Source organism: Nanorana parkeri, unplaced genomic scaffold (genome assembly GCF_000935625.1).
Source record: "Nanorana parkeri isolate BGI_ZX_2015 unplaced genomic scaffold, ASM93562v1 scaffold275, whole genome shotgun sequence".
Classification (NCBI taxonomy): domain Eukaryota; kingdom Metazoa; phylum Chordata; class Amphibia; order Anura; family Dicroglossidae; genus Nanorana; species Nanorana parkeri.
The window spans coordinates 185,037-200,658 of NW_017306543.1; positions in this window are offsets into that span (position 1 = coordinate 185,037).

The window sequence follows — 15,622 nt, forward strand, 5'->3', positions numbered from 1 at the left end:
TTCCAAGCAATTATTAACAGTCTCCACTTTCTGCAGTGTTTGAAGCTAACAAAATATTCGCCAGCTTCATTAGCTACTCATGATATCCAATGTAGCACCCAATGACCTTGGCACACCAGTGATTAGTATAACTAGTAATATATATATATAGTTTATATATAATCACATATGTCAGATTTTTGTAAACCAGGGAAAGGGTTGAATAAATAGTAAATAGTGAGCCTTTCTGATGCTGTTTATAATTATTGAATTCCAACGCATTCTACTTTAGGTGTATGCCCCTACTTCTGGGGCATACACAAAAAGAGATTTAAAACAGACCAGTGATGTGGCATAAATAAACATGGCGAACAAGCATGATACAGATACATGTAACATACAAATCAGGTCTGAAGATCTAGTTTTATACCCTCTTTAGAGGATGCCTTTGATTTTTAAATGGCATCTTTGAACTCAGTGAGCTAAAGTTGGCTTTAAAAAAGTCATATAAATTGTAATAGCTTATTAATATAAACGATTACCCAGTGTTTGCATTTTCATCAATACAATAACTAGGATCAGTGGAAAATCCAGTCTTTAACTGTGAGCACTAAGATAATAGAATTATCTCCAAAACATTGACCTACATCAGGGGTGCCCACAATTTTTGTGTTAAGATCTACTTTTCAAATAACGAGCTACATGAGATCTACCATAAAAAAACGTCCCTCGCTCTCTCTCTTGGATGTCTCTCTTTGCTCTCTTGGCTGTCTCTCCTTGCTCTCTCCCCTGGCTGTCTCAGCAGGCTCAGGCTAATAGGTAATCATGAATGCACAGCTAAATAAAATATACCGAAATGGAATAAAGGGGCCACCATTCACACCCTTCGTGATCTACCAGCATCAGCTTTGAGAGCTACTGGTAGATCACGATCTACCTAATGGGCACCCCTCACCTACATGTTGTCCTGAAGAAGAGGGTCCTTTGAAGAAGAGGTCCTTTATTGAAAACTGGAATATGAATCGATGATATGGGCAATAAACACTTTATTTTCTTTACTATTTGTAATATCCCCATGCATTTTCATGTCATCCGCTGGATTGGAAGGTTATATGTTAAAAACTTTAAAAGGTAATATGTGTGTAATCGCACATGCAAAACTGTGTTTACTATATTTTCCAAAGCTGATTACAATATGATTGTGAAGAATCTCCTGCAACATATTCTTAAATCTCTCATTTGAAATCTGAAATCTACTTTTCCTACATCAAATTATTAATTTGCATACCTTCTAGGATAGGAAATAGAAACTCTCTCCAAAGTTGAACAGCATGTGAATGATGAAGGCACTTCTAAGCTGATATACCAATCTATTGTTCTTAGGTCCTTACAGGGATGTGTACAAGTGTTCACTGGATCCCCTAAAGGAAACATAAGATTACATCAACATTATCAGTAATGTAGGAGCCATGTCCCATGCAGTAATATTCAGTGAAGTCTTTGAACTTTATGAACACTGATCTAGAGAGAACAATAGAAGCTACCTCTTTTGGCCTCCCTTTCTGAAAATGATAAAATGATATTTGCTTAGTATGCTGATCCTCTGAACTTATTATTTTGTGCTAAGATAAAGACTTTTGACTTGTATCTAGTTTTCTAATCAGCATGCTTCAAGGTCAACGAAAAGATTATTATTACTGTTGGGTTGGCAAACAGTCAAGAAACAAGCTATTTCAGAAGTAGGTCATCAATGCCAGACCCTTTCTTCTATCATGACAGGTTTTTTTTAACGAACTGCTTAGGCCATATCAAGCCCAAGCTGGCCTCATCTGTCTTTAAAGAGTGTCGGCTTTGCTAATATTAATTATTTCTACCAGCTCTTATTATAGGCTCCAGAAGAGTAAGCATTTTACATACACATACCAATCAGTGCAGAAAATTACTATTGACGTTGCTTCAGGGGTATGAGCTGGCAAGCAGATATATATTTGGCATCCTAACATCGGCTGATAGACTGAAGCAATTCAATGTTTTTTTGGGTATCCTGTTTAGCTCTGACCCTCTTTCCCACAACGTATTCTGGAATAAACTGAAACTTACCACTATGAGGTAAAAATTCAGTACATACAATGAAAGTGTATGTATAGGCAAAACATATTTCTTTACTTTTGGATCAAGTAGGGAATGGTTAAAACCCTGTCAGTTTATTTTTACTATTATTATACAGGATTTATATAGTGCCAACAGTTTGTGCAGTGCTTTACAATATAAAGGCAGACATTACACTTACAATACAATTTTAGATAAGATGGTTAGAATGGTCCTTCCCATTAGAGCTTATGATCTAACAGGGAGGGATAAGTGATACAAAAGGTGGTAGCTGTGTGGGGATGATTTGTTTGAGAATGTGGTAATTGAGTTATTAGGAAGAGGTGGAATAGCCTTCCCTGAAAAGATAAGTTTTCAAGGATCACCTAACGGCAGACAGAGAAGGAGATAGCTGTGCAGGTTGGGAGCTCCAGATGAACTTCCAAAGTTCCCTAGCTGTAAATGTCCCATTGCTGAGCTTTCCTTTCATTTCCTGTCCCAGAGACTCAACAGGAAATAAGAGAACATCTTTTAAAAATGAGTGAAATTCCGCTCTTAGTTGTCACTGAAACAGATGTCCCCATTGGAAGATTTTCCCTCACCTCTTGTTCTAGTGACAACTGTACAGGTTTGGACTTCTCATCACTTTCTTTCTCATTGCCAAAGGTCCTCAGGACAAATAGATATGGTAAACCTTTGAAATGTCAACACAGAAAGCATTTAAAATCTGATGGGGGTTCTAATTCTTCCCTACTCTGTTCAAAACTAAAAAAAAAAAAAGTTTGGACTATGCATATACTTTAAGTTGACTAAGTGTATTGGAATATGATCCACTGTGACTCTCTGAGTAAAAGTTAGATTTAGAAGCCTAATTAAATAAAAATGATCAAGTGTTATGGTCAGGGGTGTAACTAGAAATCACAGGGCCCCATAGCAACATGTTATATGGAGCCCTGTGATTTCTAGTCACGTCCCTTGCAGAGCCCTCCTGAGATCCCAAACAGCTCACCTGAGAGTGACTCTGCAGAGCCCACCATATACCCTATGGTGGGCTCTGCAGGGTCTTAGGTGGGCTAGTCACACCCCTGCACACCTCTTACCTATCAGCCCCTATCCGCCTCCACCTCCTGCTCAGAGCCCCGCCTCCTCTTCCATCACCGGGCCCCTGCTCCTCTGACTTCACTGGCCCCGCCTACTCTTCCGTCGCCGGGTACCGCCTCCTTCGCTGCCGACGCTGGGCCCTGCATCCTCCGCAGCTGCTGGCTGTCACTGACACAGCAGCGGCTGTGAGGAGGAACGCACCATTGCAAAGATCAATGACAGGTAGGGAGTGATCTAACAGCGACACGTTCATCCCCACACCCGCCAGTGACAGCCAGCAGCCTAACATGCCATAGCGACCCTGGCGGGGGGATGTCCTGGCCGGGCCCCCCTGTGCCTTGGGCCCCATAGTGGCCACCTGGGTCGCTATGGCGATTGTTACGCCACTGGTTATGGTTAGAGATATATCTGTATTTATTTTCTAAATACATCCTGATGTACATGCACTGAATTAGTTTTGGTGTAATATACAGTAAATACGATGGCTGCTAGTGCAGCCATGCTCATACATTAGTCTAAGTGTATTTACATGTGTATATGGGTGAGAATATGTGATTGAACATAGATGGCCATGCCCCCATTGCTATAACTGGGCTTTCATTGAATGTACATTCAATTTGAAGAGCATAACAGATAATAATATTGATTCCCTCCCCTTATCACTCTCAGTTCACAGACACTGGAGCAGAAAAAAATATTAAGCAGCTGTGCATGGCAACAAATCAGCTTGTTTCTTTCATTTTCAAAGCTTAACTGAACAAACTGAAGAGAGAAGCTGATTGGTTGCTATGGGCAACTTCTCCAGACTCTACTTGCTCCAGTTTTGATAAATTCCTCCCCTTTTGTTTTCATAAAACATTTAATAAATATGTATTGTGGTGATCAGTGGCTAGAGGTAGAAAAGAAGATAATAATGTTGCCGTTTCCAAGCCACTTTTATTAAATACATCACCAGAAACAATTAACATTAATTGTTTTTCAGAAGCCACCTGCTTGGGATTTTTCTGGTTACCCTAAAATGAGCTAGTCTTTAAAGGTTCTGTGTCGATGGCACAATATCACAAATAAAACCATTGCAATATAGAAAGAAAGTGTGACACCTACTGGATTCTAATGAAAATGAAGAAGGAATAGTAAAGTAATGTCAATGTAAAGTGTGTAAGCAGGCCTATTTTTTGTAAATCTGCTTAATTCTTTTTTTTTCTGAAGACATTTTTATTGTAACCTCAAGTACCTTAACTATTAACAAAAATGTATCTTATTTGTGTATCACTCAGGTGTAGGTCTTCAAATCATCTCTGAATTCATATTGACACTGTCCTTCCTTCTGGCGGGAGACTACATTTGTTCCCCATGGTCCCTGTGTGTGTTATAAAGTAGCCACTGCTTCAAGCTCACTCCTGTGATGGACTACAATCTCAATACAAATTAATAAACTAAACATGAGGTTGTAGTCCATCACAGGAACTTCAAAAAGCTTTTGTGTCTGTGTCTCCTTACATCGAGTTATCAGAGGCAAATCCATTTGAAAGAAGAACATCAGTTTAGTCAAGAAAATAATTAGTGACGATGGTTTGGGATAGATCCATTCATGGAGAATCACTTAAATCTGATTAATTCTAATTTTTTTATATGGTATATTTTTCTCTTACATGTCTATACTATGCCAAAGGTTTAGCTCTATTAACTTATGCCCTTATAGTGGACCCTTTTCCCTTTTACTAGAAATATGAAATTATCTTACATTCCTTAGTTAAACAAAACCTTTTTTTTACTTATAACTACTGTTTTCCCAGTTCCGGGTTGAGTGAGCCACTGGTATCCCCGGCCTCACAGATGCATCCTGGGAAGGTTACATCAGCAGTGCCTTCCTGGGAAATCTCATTGATAAATCTCAGGAGAAATTTATTTAATTCCCCCTCAGATTATGTGCACTGTCAGATGTTCTAGGAGGCAGACCAAGAGTTCCAGGAAGTAAAGGAAAATGGATTAACGTGCCCTTAATGAAAATGACCATCATGAGAAGAATGGGGAGGAAAAGAAAAATAAGATATGCAAAAAATAAAAAGCCAGCAATGATCTATAAGTATCTGTTTGTAGATTGACATTACTAAACATCCCTAAAGGTGCCTTTGTTGTCATTTTTAGGATGAGGGTGAAGTTCCTATTTAATCTGTACGATATGTATTCAGGTGAATCATGTGAAAGAAGGTAATAGGGAATACTATCCTATTGTGACAGTTACCATCGTATACACTTAAAAGCTGTTTTCTGCCTTCATAACAAACAAAACAATTGCATTTACAAAGGGATAATGGAAGAAAAGCACAGAGGCAGATACATTATGCAAAGGCATATTATTGTATGATATGGCCTAGGGAAATGTACAACAACGTAAACTAATGAGACTGGTCAGATGATTTCATTTAGGGCAGAATAGAAGATGTCTTTGTAACAAAACCATAATAATTGAACAAAATGTTTCACCGGGGTAATTTGAGCACTTATATTTTGCTGTTCTATAATTTAAACATCATTACCATTTGCAACAAAGTAAATATCTAAAGGTTACTTGTTCAAATAAATGTTTCTGTTTCTATTGCGTTATGGACATTGGGACATACGTATGAACCTACAATGTGGCAAAACTGGTCAATGGTCAGCAGACACTTTAGATGTACTGACTATAAACACTCCAGTACACCAGCCTGGCCTAAAGGTCATGTGATCATTTTGAGAACAGCTTACTGCGGGTGAGCAAAGAATGAATCAGAGCCCACTATGTCACAGGGACAGGAAATAAGGGAAACAGACAGAATTTTTTTGTAAAAACAACCTTTTTTTATTAAAGCAGGAGAAGGCTTGAGCTTTTTATTGCTGTCTGCGTCCCTGCTGGATTTTACTTTCTCATCCTGTCAGGGTGACAACATTGCCCCAGGACAATAAGTGAGGGGAATTCTCCCTAGCAAGTCCTCAGATAGCAAAAAATATTTCAATACTCTATCAAAATAATAAAAGATATAAACGCAAAACTAAAATTTTAAAGCTGAACTTTGAGTAAAATTAAAAAATGACCATAGCAGTGCCCCTCCCCTGAACTGTGAGTAAAATTAAAAAATGACCATAGCAGTGCCCCACCCCACCCATGCAAGGGCTAAATGCTTGGGGAACTGAAAAAGCAGTTATACGTACATCATCCCTCATTACAAGCCATCCGCCACTTTTCTCCACTCCGCAATGCAGTTTACCAGTCCTAAGATAAGGTGCCTGCATTCATTTTGATTTCAGGCCAGTATGTTTATATTTGCACCTGGTAATCCTGTGGAAAACACATGTCCCTGGCTGGTTACACTCTCTCCTCTGCTCTATCTATGGAGGAAGTCTGCCTGGTTGTCCCTCAGATTGGACTACAAACATGCCTGCCTTTGTTCATCTCTATTGAGCTTGCAAAGTTCCTCCCAGGTGTTCCTTCCTATGAAACAGCTTCCCTCTTCTCTGGCAGGACAGCTGTATACCCGACACTAGGCCTCCATTCCTGACCACCTGCAGGCCTTTTCCTGGGCTACGGGCCTGGCCAGATTGCGCAGAACAACACTCACCCTCCCCCAGGCAGAAGAGATACGGTTGTCGCAAGGTCAGCCCTGAATATGTATGTCCTCACCCAGCATGCACCACTGGCAATGAACCTCCTAATTGGCCACGGAGACACATACTGTATATTCAGAACACAGAATTAATGGATGTTCTGCTCCATTGCAAGGTCATACCCAGCAGCAGGCACAAACAAACAATAACACTGGGCATAGGGGAAACCAAATGAGCACAGAACTATGGATAAGCTTAGACTGGCTACAGTCCAACAGAAATAAATTAAAGGAGCCAACCCTCTTAAGGCAAGATGGCTACATAAACAAGAAAGTTAACATTGTTTTTGCTTCTAGTTTATCCCACAGGAAGTGAAAGGGCACTGCATTTCTGGTCAAATCAATTAGTATTTTCTGTAATTACTAAAAAAATTCTTAACCTGAAAAAAAAGAAAACTCATGCAGCCACCATATCTAAGGACTCAAAAGCTGCAATATATTACATTTTTGTTATTGGATTTCGTTTTTAATTTGTTGAAATTCCAACAACCAATCATCAATATTTTCCTTTACTATATGAGAAAACATTCTTGTCTCTGTCATTCCTTGACATGTAGCCAATTATTCACATACTCAGTTTTTATATGAACTTTTACAAGGATTCTCTATGTAGGTACAACTCATGATACAGTATTATAGCTGCTACAAAGGAAAAGTGTGCTGTTGCTCAGAGTAAAAAGATGATAGTTTATCTGTCCAGCTCGCCAACCAAATATATACCTCCTTCTTACTTGCACACATTTCCATAGATAACATCTTCCTATTACACACTGTTACCACATTGTCTGATTTTTGTACTATGTCCTGAAGTGAGACCTGAAGAGCAAGCAATAACATTGGAAATATTAATGATCTTACCTAACCGTCTTCGCAGTCCTTCACCACCATTTATACCTGCTTCTATGAGCCCATCAGTATCATCAAATGATGGATGCTCTGGATTCTCACATTGTGTATTCTCTTGCAGGATGCATCTTTCCTGCTGTGAAGCAGACACACAATTATATCTCATTTTTGAAGCAGGCAATACATAAGTGCTAAAATAGAATTGACTGTAAATTAACTATTAATTGATCATTTATTAAAATTACCAACTTTTGCATTAATAATGAAAGATTAACCTAACATTTTAGAAATGTGGATGCCTGAACCATTTATATGTATTAAACAAATAGAATATTGTTCACACTTGGTGATCCAACGATAAAAAAAAACAATTTTCAACCTTGGAAAAAGAGCAAACTTTCCAACAGTTTCTACTACAGTTGTAAAGCCCAAATGAAGTTACAGAAATGGATATTTGGCCAGTTAGACATTGAGCTAACCACCTCTGTTTTCAAAGTCTTGCCTCAATTTTCCTATTACAGGGCTGGCACAGTGTGACCACATTGCCCAGTGGAGAACAAAAAAGGAATTTCACATGAAGGATTTTGTGTTTAGATATACCAGAGGGATATTAAGAACCACTGGGTGATATACTACATTGGCAAAAACACAAAAATAACATCTATTTTTAGATGCATTTCGCTTTTATATAAAATTGCTAGTCAAATAAAGGTACTTTTGGCTAACCCAATGGTGACAATGGTCAACCGGAGGGAGATGGTGAATATATCCAACAGAGACCAAGGGTTCTAATCCTTCCCTACTTTATCCAAAACAAAAAAAGTGTTTTGGCTATACCTACACTTTAATCTGCAAATGAGAAAAAAAAATCTTGGAAGTGCAGAGCAGGAGAGGTGTTAATTAGGGCTAGGAATCAGGGGGTAAAAAGAAAAAAAAACTTTTAAAGTATACTTGTTAAAGGAGAACTATGGGTTTAAGGCTTTTCCCCATAGTTCTCCTTAGGGTAACGGGAGGACACAAACTAGCGTCCTCCCGTCACCCTAGGCTCAGTATACCGCGAGCTGTAGCTCGCGGTATACTGAGACGCCGCAGCTGAAGCGGATCCCGAAAATTATGTCTGGATCCGCCAAGCTTCGTGACTGACAGCTGGCTCTGCCTATCTAGAGGCAGAGCCAGCTTTACCTGCCCCCTCCCCCGTCCGTTCTGACTTTCAGCGCTGGCGGATCGGAGCGTGACAGGATCGAGAGGTGAGCGAACGCCAGTATGTGTTCGCTCACCTCCCGATCTACTGAGCAGACCTGTGACAGTTTCATTGTCACAGGTCGGCTAGAACAATGAGGTGAGTGAAAAGCACTCACCTCATAGTTCTCCTTTAAATGAAAAATGAGGGGCAATTATGTAAGTAAATGTCTTCACAATTTGTAGCACAGTAATGCAATGTTCTTAGGTTCCTAACAGTTTACCTGTTCCTTCAGTGCTTGCTGCTCTACAAGAAGCTCTTGGTATCTGGTTCTCCATAGTTCTTTTTCCCCTGATAAATCAGATTCCAGCTTTCCAACTTTTTCCTCAAAAGTATATAGCCTACTTATAGAGGTGCTGCTAATATCCTGCATTCGTTTAATTTCCTTCCTTAGTTCTTCTCCATCTATAAGAATTCATGAAAAATGGTCAATAAATATACACATTTAAAAAAATTCCTATCTCTAAATCCTAAAACCGGACCCATCTAAATTATTCCAGTTTTATCCTGACAGTGCCCATTTTTTACAAAGCTGATTTGATCTCACAAACACTCAAAGCAAACATGCCTCTATCACTGTGGGTTTTGCAGCCAAAAACACTTGTTTGCTATATGTTTTCATGGTACAAATACTATATGTCCACTGAATATGTTAGTTATTTATTGTCATATAGGGAGAAAACTTCAACCCTGTATATAAGCAGAGGTGAAAATACTTGAAAAAAAAAGAACTTTGTCCAAATATTAATGATGAACTGACCTAGGTGTAAGATGATGATGTTAGTAGTGTAATTTTGCCTGTACTAAAGAACATTTAAGGAGGTAATGCATTTACCATATAAATACATTTAAAAAAATCTTCTACAAAAATTAGACTTGTAGTCTGCCCAATTTCTCAGCATTTTTATGTCTGATATTTATTATCAAGGATGTAGACTAATCCTTAAAAATTCAGATTGTTAGGTGTCACAGTCGTATTTTATGTATTTTTCTATTTTTCATTGTAAAGATTTTCAGATATCTTTGGGCACGAAAAACTATTTCTTGCTGATAACTGGTAAACAAATAACAAACCAAGAATGACAGATCAAGCATGGCTAATAAGAAAGAGCAAAACATTAAAGAGACACTAAACTAATCTTAAAAATGCATCCAAGTACATTAACTATTAACATAAATGTATCCGAATGTATCCAATTTTTTTACCATGAAAATGTTGGATGCATCCAAATTTCTTTCCAAATGTTATTCAGAATTATCTTTTGTTCTTAGACATCAAAGTAAAAAAAAGAAAAAAAGTGTGGAGTTCTTTCCAAATTCATACCAGACCCTTTAGGTCTTGAGGGTTCCCCTCAAAAGTCATACAAGACCCTTTAGGTCTGGTAGGAATTTTAGGGTGAACCCCAAAAGCAAAAAAAAAAAGGGAGGGGTCCCCCTGAAACTCCTATCAGACCCTTAATCCGAGCAGCAGGCTGGCAGAGCAGGAAAGTGCAGGGGGATGAGAGTGTGCACCCTTTCCTGTACCATACCAGACCACATGCCCTGGACATGGGGAGGGTACTTTGCCGAGGGGACCCCCTTGGAAAAGCACCTTGTCCTCTAAGGGATTAGGAGAAGGTCCTCTTCCCCACAACCCTGGCATGAATTGAACACAGCACTTTTTTAATATTGTTTCTGCGGACCGTTAAAAAAAATGCCTTTTTTTTTCTAATGTCACTTTGCTGCAACGAAAATTAGTTTGCAAATACCACTGCAACTGAAATTAGCGAAAATTTCGGATTTGTTCAAAACCAAAAACCTAATTGATTTTCGGACCTGAATCCCAAAAAATTAAATAACAAAAAATATGAAATGAAACAATTTTTTGCTGGCTTATATGTTTATTCACCACATCTTGGATCTGAAGGCTCTCAACACCTTTCGGTGTATCCTAAAATTGGAATTGTCCCATTCAATCATTGCATTACTGCAATAAAGGGAAATTCTGAGCATCAATAGACATCAATGATGTGTACATACATGTCCCCATCTTCCCTCCTCATTACGCTTCATGGTGGGCAGAAGGCACCTGCAATTTGTGGCTCTTCCCTTTGGACTGTCCTTGGCCCTCCAGGTTTTTACAAAGGTACTGGCCCAAGTTTTTGCACTGCTGCACTTTCAGGTAATCCACATTGTGGGCGTGCAGACCAGACCCTCTCCATCAATGTCCAATGAATGCTCCAGCCACTTCAGAACTTTTGGTGGATTCAAGCCATTCATGGATTACTTTGGCCTAATTAGGCCCAGGCGTTTCTTCCCTGGGAAAAGGTTTTGACCCTTCATTTTCAGGTTCGGACCTTTTTCTCCGAAAGCTAGTGTTGATGGGAAGCCAGTGAGGGAATACATGCTTCCAATCAACATCCTGGAGCTGAAGGCAATTTACCTGTCCCTCCAGCAGTGTACAAGCTGACTTTGGACAGAGATTCAGTCAAACCACCACTATCATCAGGGTGGTACCAGAAGTTGAACAGGCCAAAGGAAAGCAAACTTAATTCCAGTCTGGGTTGAAAGACACATTCTGGCTTTGTCCGCAGTCCACATTCCCTGAATAGACAATTGGTAGACAGATATTCTCTAGAAGTCTAGAAATTAATCATGCAAGTGTGGCTCCATTTCTTAGGGGGGTTATTCACTAAGCTGCCGAAGGCAGCCGAGTGAATTACTGAGCTGAAGTGAAGTGAGCCGAACTATGTTCGACTATTCACTTCAGCCCTGTATGGCTGTTTAAAGGTAAAAAGTAAATAAACACACCACACTTTCAGAAAAAAATCCTTTCATTGAAAAAAACAAAACAAAGTTTTTTTTTAACAAAGTCCTTTGTAAAAAAATTAAAAATACCAAAAATGATTGTTGAATTGATAAAATTTTAAAGTCTGGTGTGTTTATTTACTTTTTACTTTTAACCCTTAAGTGAATGAGTAGGGGTACAAGTACCCCTTACTCATTCAGCAGCATCTGGGTGCTCACTTTATGACAGGGGGTACCCCGATGCAAATAAGCCCCCCTGCCCGCAGACCCCCACAACTAACGGGTCAGGGCTTGTGGGGAAGAGGCCCTTGTCCCCATCGGCATGGGGACAAGATGCTTTTCCAGGGAGGACTCTGGAAACGCACCCTCCTAATGTCGAGGGCATGTGACCTGATATGGTGCAGGGAGGTGGCACAGCTAAAGGGTATAGATCGGGAGGGGGACCGCATGCTGTTTTTTTTTTACATTTGTGGGGAGAACAGTCTGCTTCGGCAGACCATTCTCCCCGCTCTGGCTGTGACTTCAGCTCAGTCGAGCTGAAACATATGAGTTTGGCTCAGCTGAACTGTTTAGCTGCTGTCCAGGCTATTGTGAATGGCTCATACAGCAGCCCTTTGGTTCGGCTAAAATGGAGGGCTCCGGCAGCCGAAGTGGGCTGAAGGATTAGCCGAAGCTATGTGAATAACCCTCTAAGTCTGCAAAGCACTGTCCGCTGACCTCAGAATTACCTATAATTTTGCCAATAGTGAGTTTCAAAAAATGTATGCGAAAGACCTCAAAAAAATAGTATAATACCTCATTACCTCTTGAGAAAAATGCAGTAAAAAGCGCCATGTGATTTTGCACCAAAAGAATGGATTCTGCAAAGACAATGAAAGAAAGAGAAGAAAAAAGGTATGAAGAAAAAAGCATGCAAGGGGGTAGCTGGGATGAACATGTAGATTTTTAATAGTTGAAATGGTAAATTATAAGGCTTGACAACTATTATAAAGAATGATCTGTATTATTTGTTTATCATCTCCCCCAGACATCTACCTGGATACTAGACTATTCCTGTCTTCCACTTATCTTAAACTCTGCCAATTGTTATTATTGGGGCAGTTATAGCTGCTGCAACCTAGACACTGCCATATAGCATATTAAAACCCACAATGCAAGGGGGTGATAAAGGAGGACTGAGCTGGGGAGCAAGGGAACATTTGCCTCCTGGGCCAGTAATAATAAGATATGTTGGAATGGTGGCCCTGAGATACTTCACCATTCATACATTGATCAGGGCAGCACCCAGTCAGTGAGACATTCTGGGCATTAAAAGAGATCTCTGCTCCTTATTCGGACTTGCCATGATTGCTTTTGGCAGAGGCAAGTCTTCCATCACCAGCTTCATGTGGCTGAATGCCAAGGAAGCTGATGTTAGAAAATGTGAAAGGGTGTGTCACAATAAATCATACCCTATTATCCTTGATAAGGGTCTGATATGAATTTGAAGTGAGACTTTAGGGAGAAAAGGAAACAAAAAAATAATATGAAGTGGGTTTCTCCCCCTATAAAAAAAACTATAACAGACCTTTACCCTACATGAGGGTCTGGTATGGATTTTTAGGGAGACCCCACACAATAAAACAAACAAAGAAATGACATGGTGTCCCGCACTTCAAAAATTATACCAGACCCTTATCCTTTACTGGTACTTTACCAGGGGGGCCCTCCCTCTGGGTAAGAGCAGGGACGGATTTACTCTCTCTGCTTCCCCAATGCCAGGTTCCTCAATGCACCCTTCTGTATGCAGGCTGCATACAAGTGATCTCGGCGACATCGCTGAGATCACTGCTGCCCCTCTACTCCCTGCTGCCCGAGGCCAGGCCTCAGGTTGGCCTTGAAGGAAATCTGGCCCTGGGCAAGGGTTAGGGATGAGTAGAGTAATTTGACTGCAAAATTACTTATTTTGCCTTTGCCAAAATGTGCCTTAAATTACATTACTGACATGTTAAAAAAAAGTAAAAGTTAATTTAATTTTGCTAATAAAAAATATAGCAGCCTCTGTAATACTCAGGAACCATTTAAAGCCCACTGCAGTCTTAAGAACCACAAAAGCCACCTAACTTTTGTCTTCCCCACCACCTGACTTTGTGTTGCTGACCCCACTGATTTCTGATTTCCAATCCTTAGCTGCCTTGCCAGATTTCTGCTCCATCTGACTATGCTTTCTCTTTTCCTTTCTCATGCTCTGGTTCTGATTTTCTAGCTCTTGTCCTCTGTTGTCCTTTTGTCTAATCCTTTTGAACTTCTTTGTTGTCATGGCTACTCATTTAGCTTCCGCAATCTAGTTTATAAGTCATAGGGGCACATGAGTACTAGTGCATGCATATAAAGGGTGCTAAATATAAAGAGTGCTGTAGAGCAGTTACTCTTAGCCTAGACCCTTACAATCCACACATATGCTGGGTAGTGCAATGCTCATCAAAAAATATTTTTGATATGAACTACACCATATACAGTACTGCTCTAGTCAGTACACATACAAAGATCACACTGCATTTGTCCCCTCATGTATACAGAGCTTATGCACAGCTTATCCATCCGTGCATAACATAAAGCTTTCTTGGTAACACGTTGCAAGAAAGTTGCATCAAAATGTTGCTTTATTCAATGTGGAGTGAAAAGTTAGATACCAATATCAAATGAAAATCATAGGAAAAGTTAGGAAAGTATATTAATACAGTTGAAGGACATCTATGGCTGAGTCATTCAAGTCTCTTTAAAATATTTGTTTTTATCTGCTACACACACACACACACACACACACACACACACACACAGGGGGTGATTTACTAACATAAACACACACACACCACGTGTGTGTGATTTTCACACAGCAAAACGTATTTATCAACCAAAAAGTCTCTAAAAGCATATTTCCACTAATGCCATATATGGAAAAATCATGCACATGATGCATATATAATGCTGCTTCACAGTTTAGACAAAAATGGTTAGCTCATGCATTTACATTCCTGCATTCATCAACGCAAGCAACATAACATAGAGCTAATTTACACCACATTACCTTGCAATTCATTGCAGGGCTTTGCACAACACACCTGCAAAGCACGCTTTCACTATAGATTCCTCACAGACGGAGTGCATTTGGTATGACTCCACCTGTGACAGGAGCCGGCGCTATAGATTAAACATCGGCTTATGTGGCTCTGCTCCCTCCGCTGCTGCCTCGCTTCCTCTAGGTCTTATTTTCAGGGAAACAGGGTAGTTACCAAGTGAAGCTAACTTCAGTTTATGGGAAACTGCTTTAATCTTAAAGTAGAATGCCATTTTAAAAAAATCCCGTTTTTGGAGTGGAGTAGAGAAGAATTTGGAACGTTTCTCATGTTTATTGCTCTCCTTATTTCACTTTTTTTCTGGTGGCTATATGCTAAAGTTTTTAAGGGAACGGGAGTAGAAAGAAAACCTCTCTGTTCCAATATTAACAGTTAAAGGTGCAGTTACCCCTGATTTGGGTAGTTTTCCTCTCATTTACTGTTAAGTCTCTGGGGCAGGAACATTGACATAAAACCACAGGAACGTTCAAATTCTTCCCCACTCTAACCAAATTAGTGAATAAAAATCTGAACTTTTACTATAAACTAGATCTAAATGCTAACTGGATAACATTTACAGTTCTAAAGCAACTGCCATGTTGATTTTTATTTTTTTTAGAAAAGCTTTTATATTGTTCCACCCTATTTACATCTCAGTGCTGCTGTTCTCCATCAGTTTCTTTCAGGAACTTCCTGTCTGTCCTGTTAATGGTGGGATATGACTGCACGATTATTTTAATTAAATCTATAGCTTTAAAAAGATTGAAAATGACTTTTGAAATTACATTAACATGTTATGGTTATATGCGATTTTAGAAATCAGGCTTACATCTGCTTTAAGC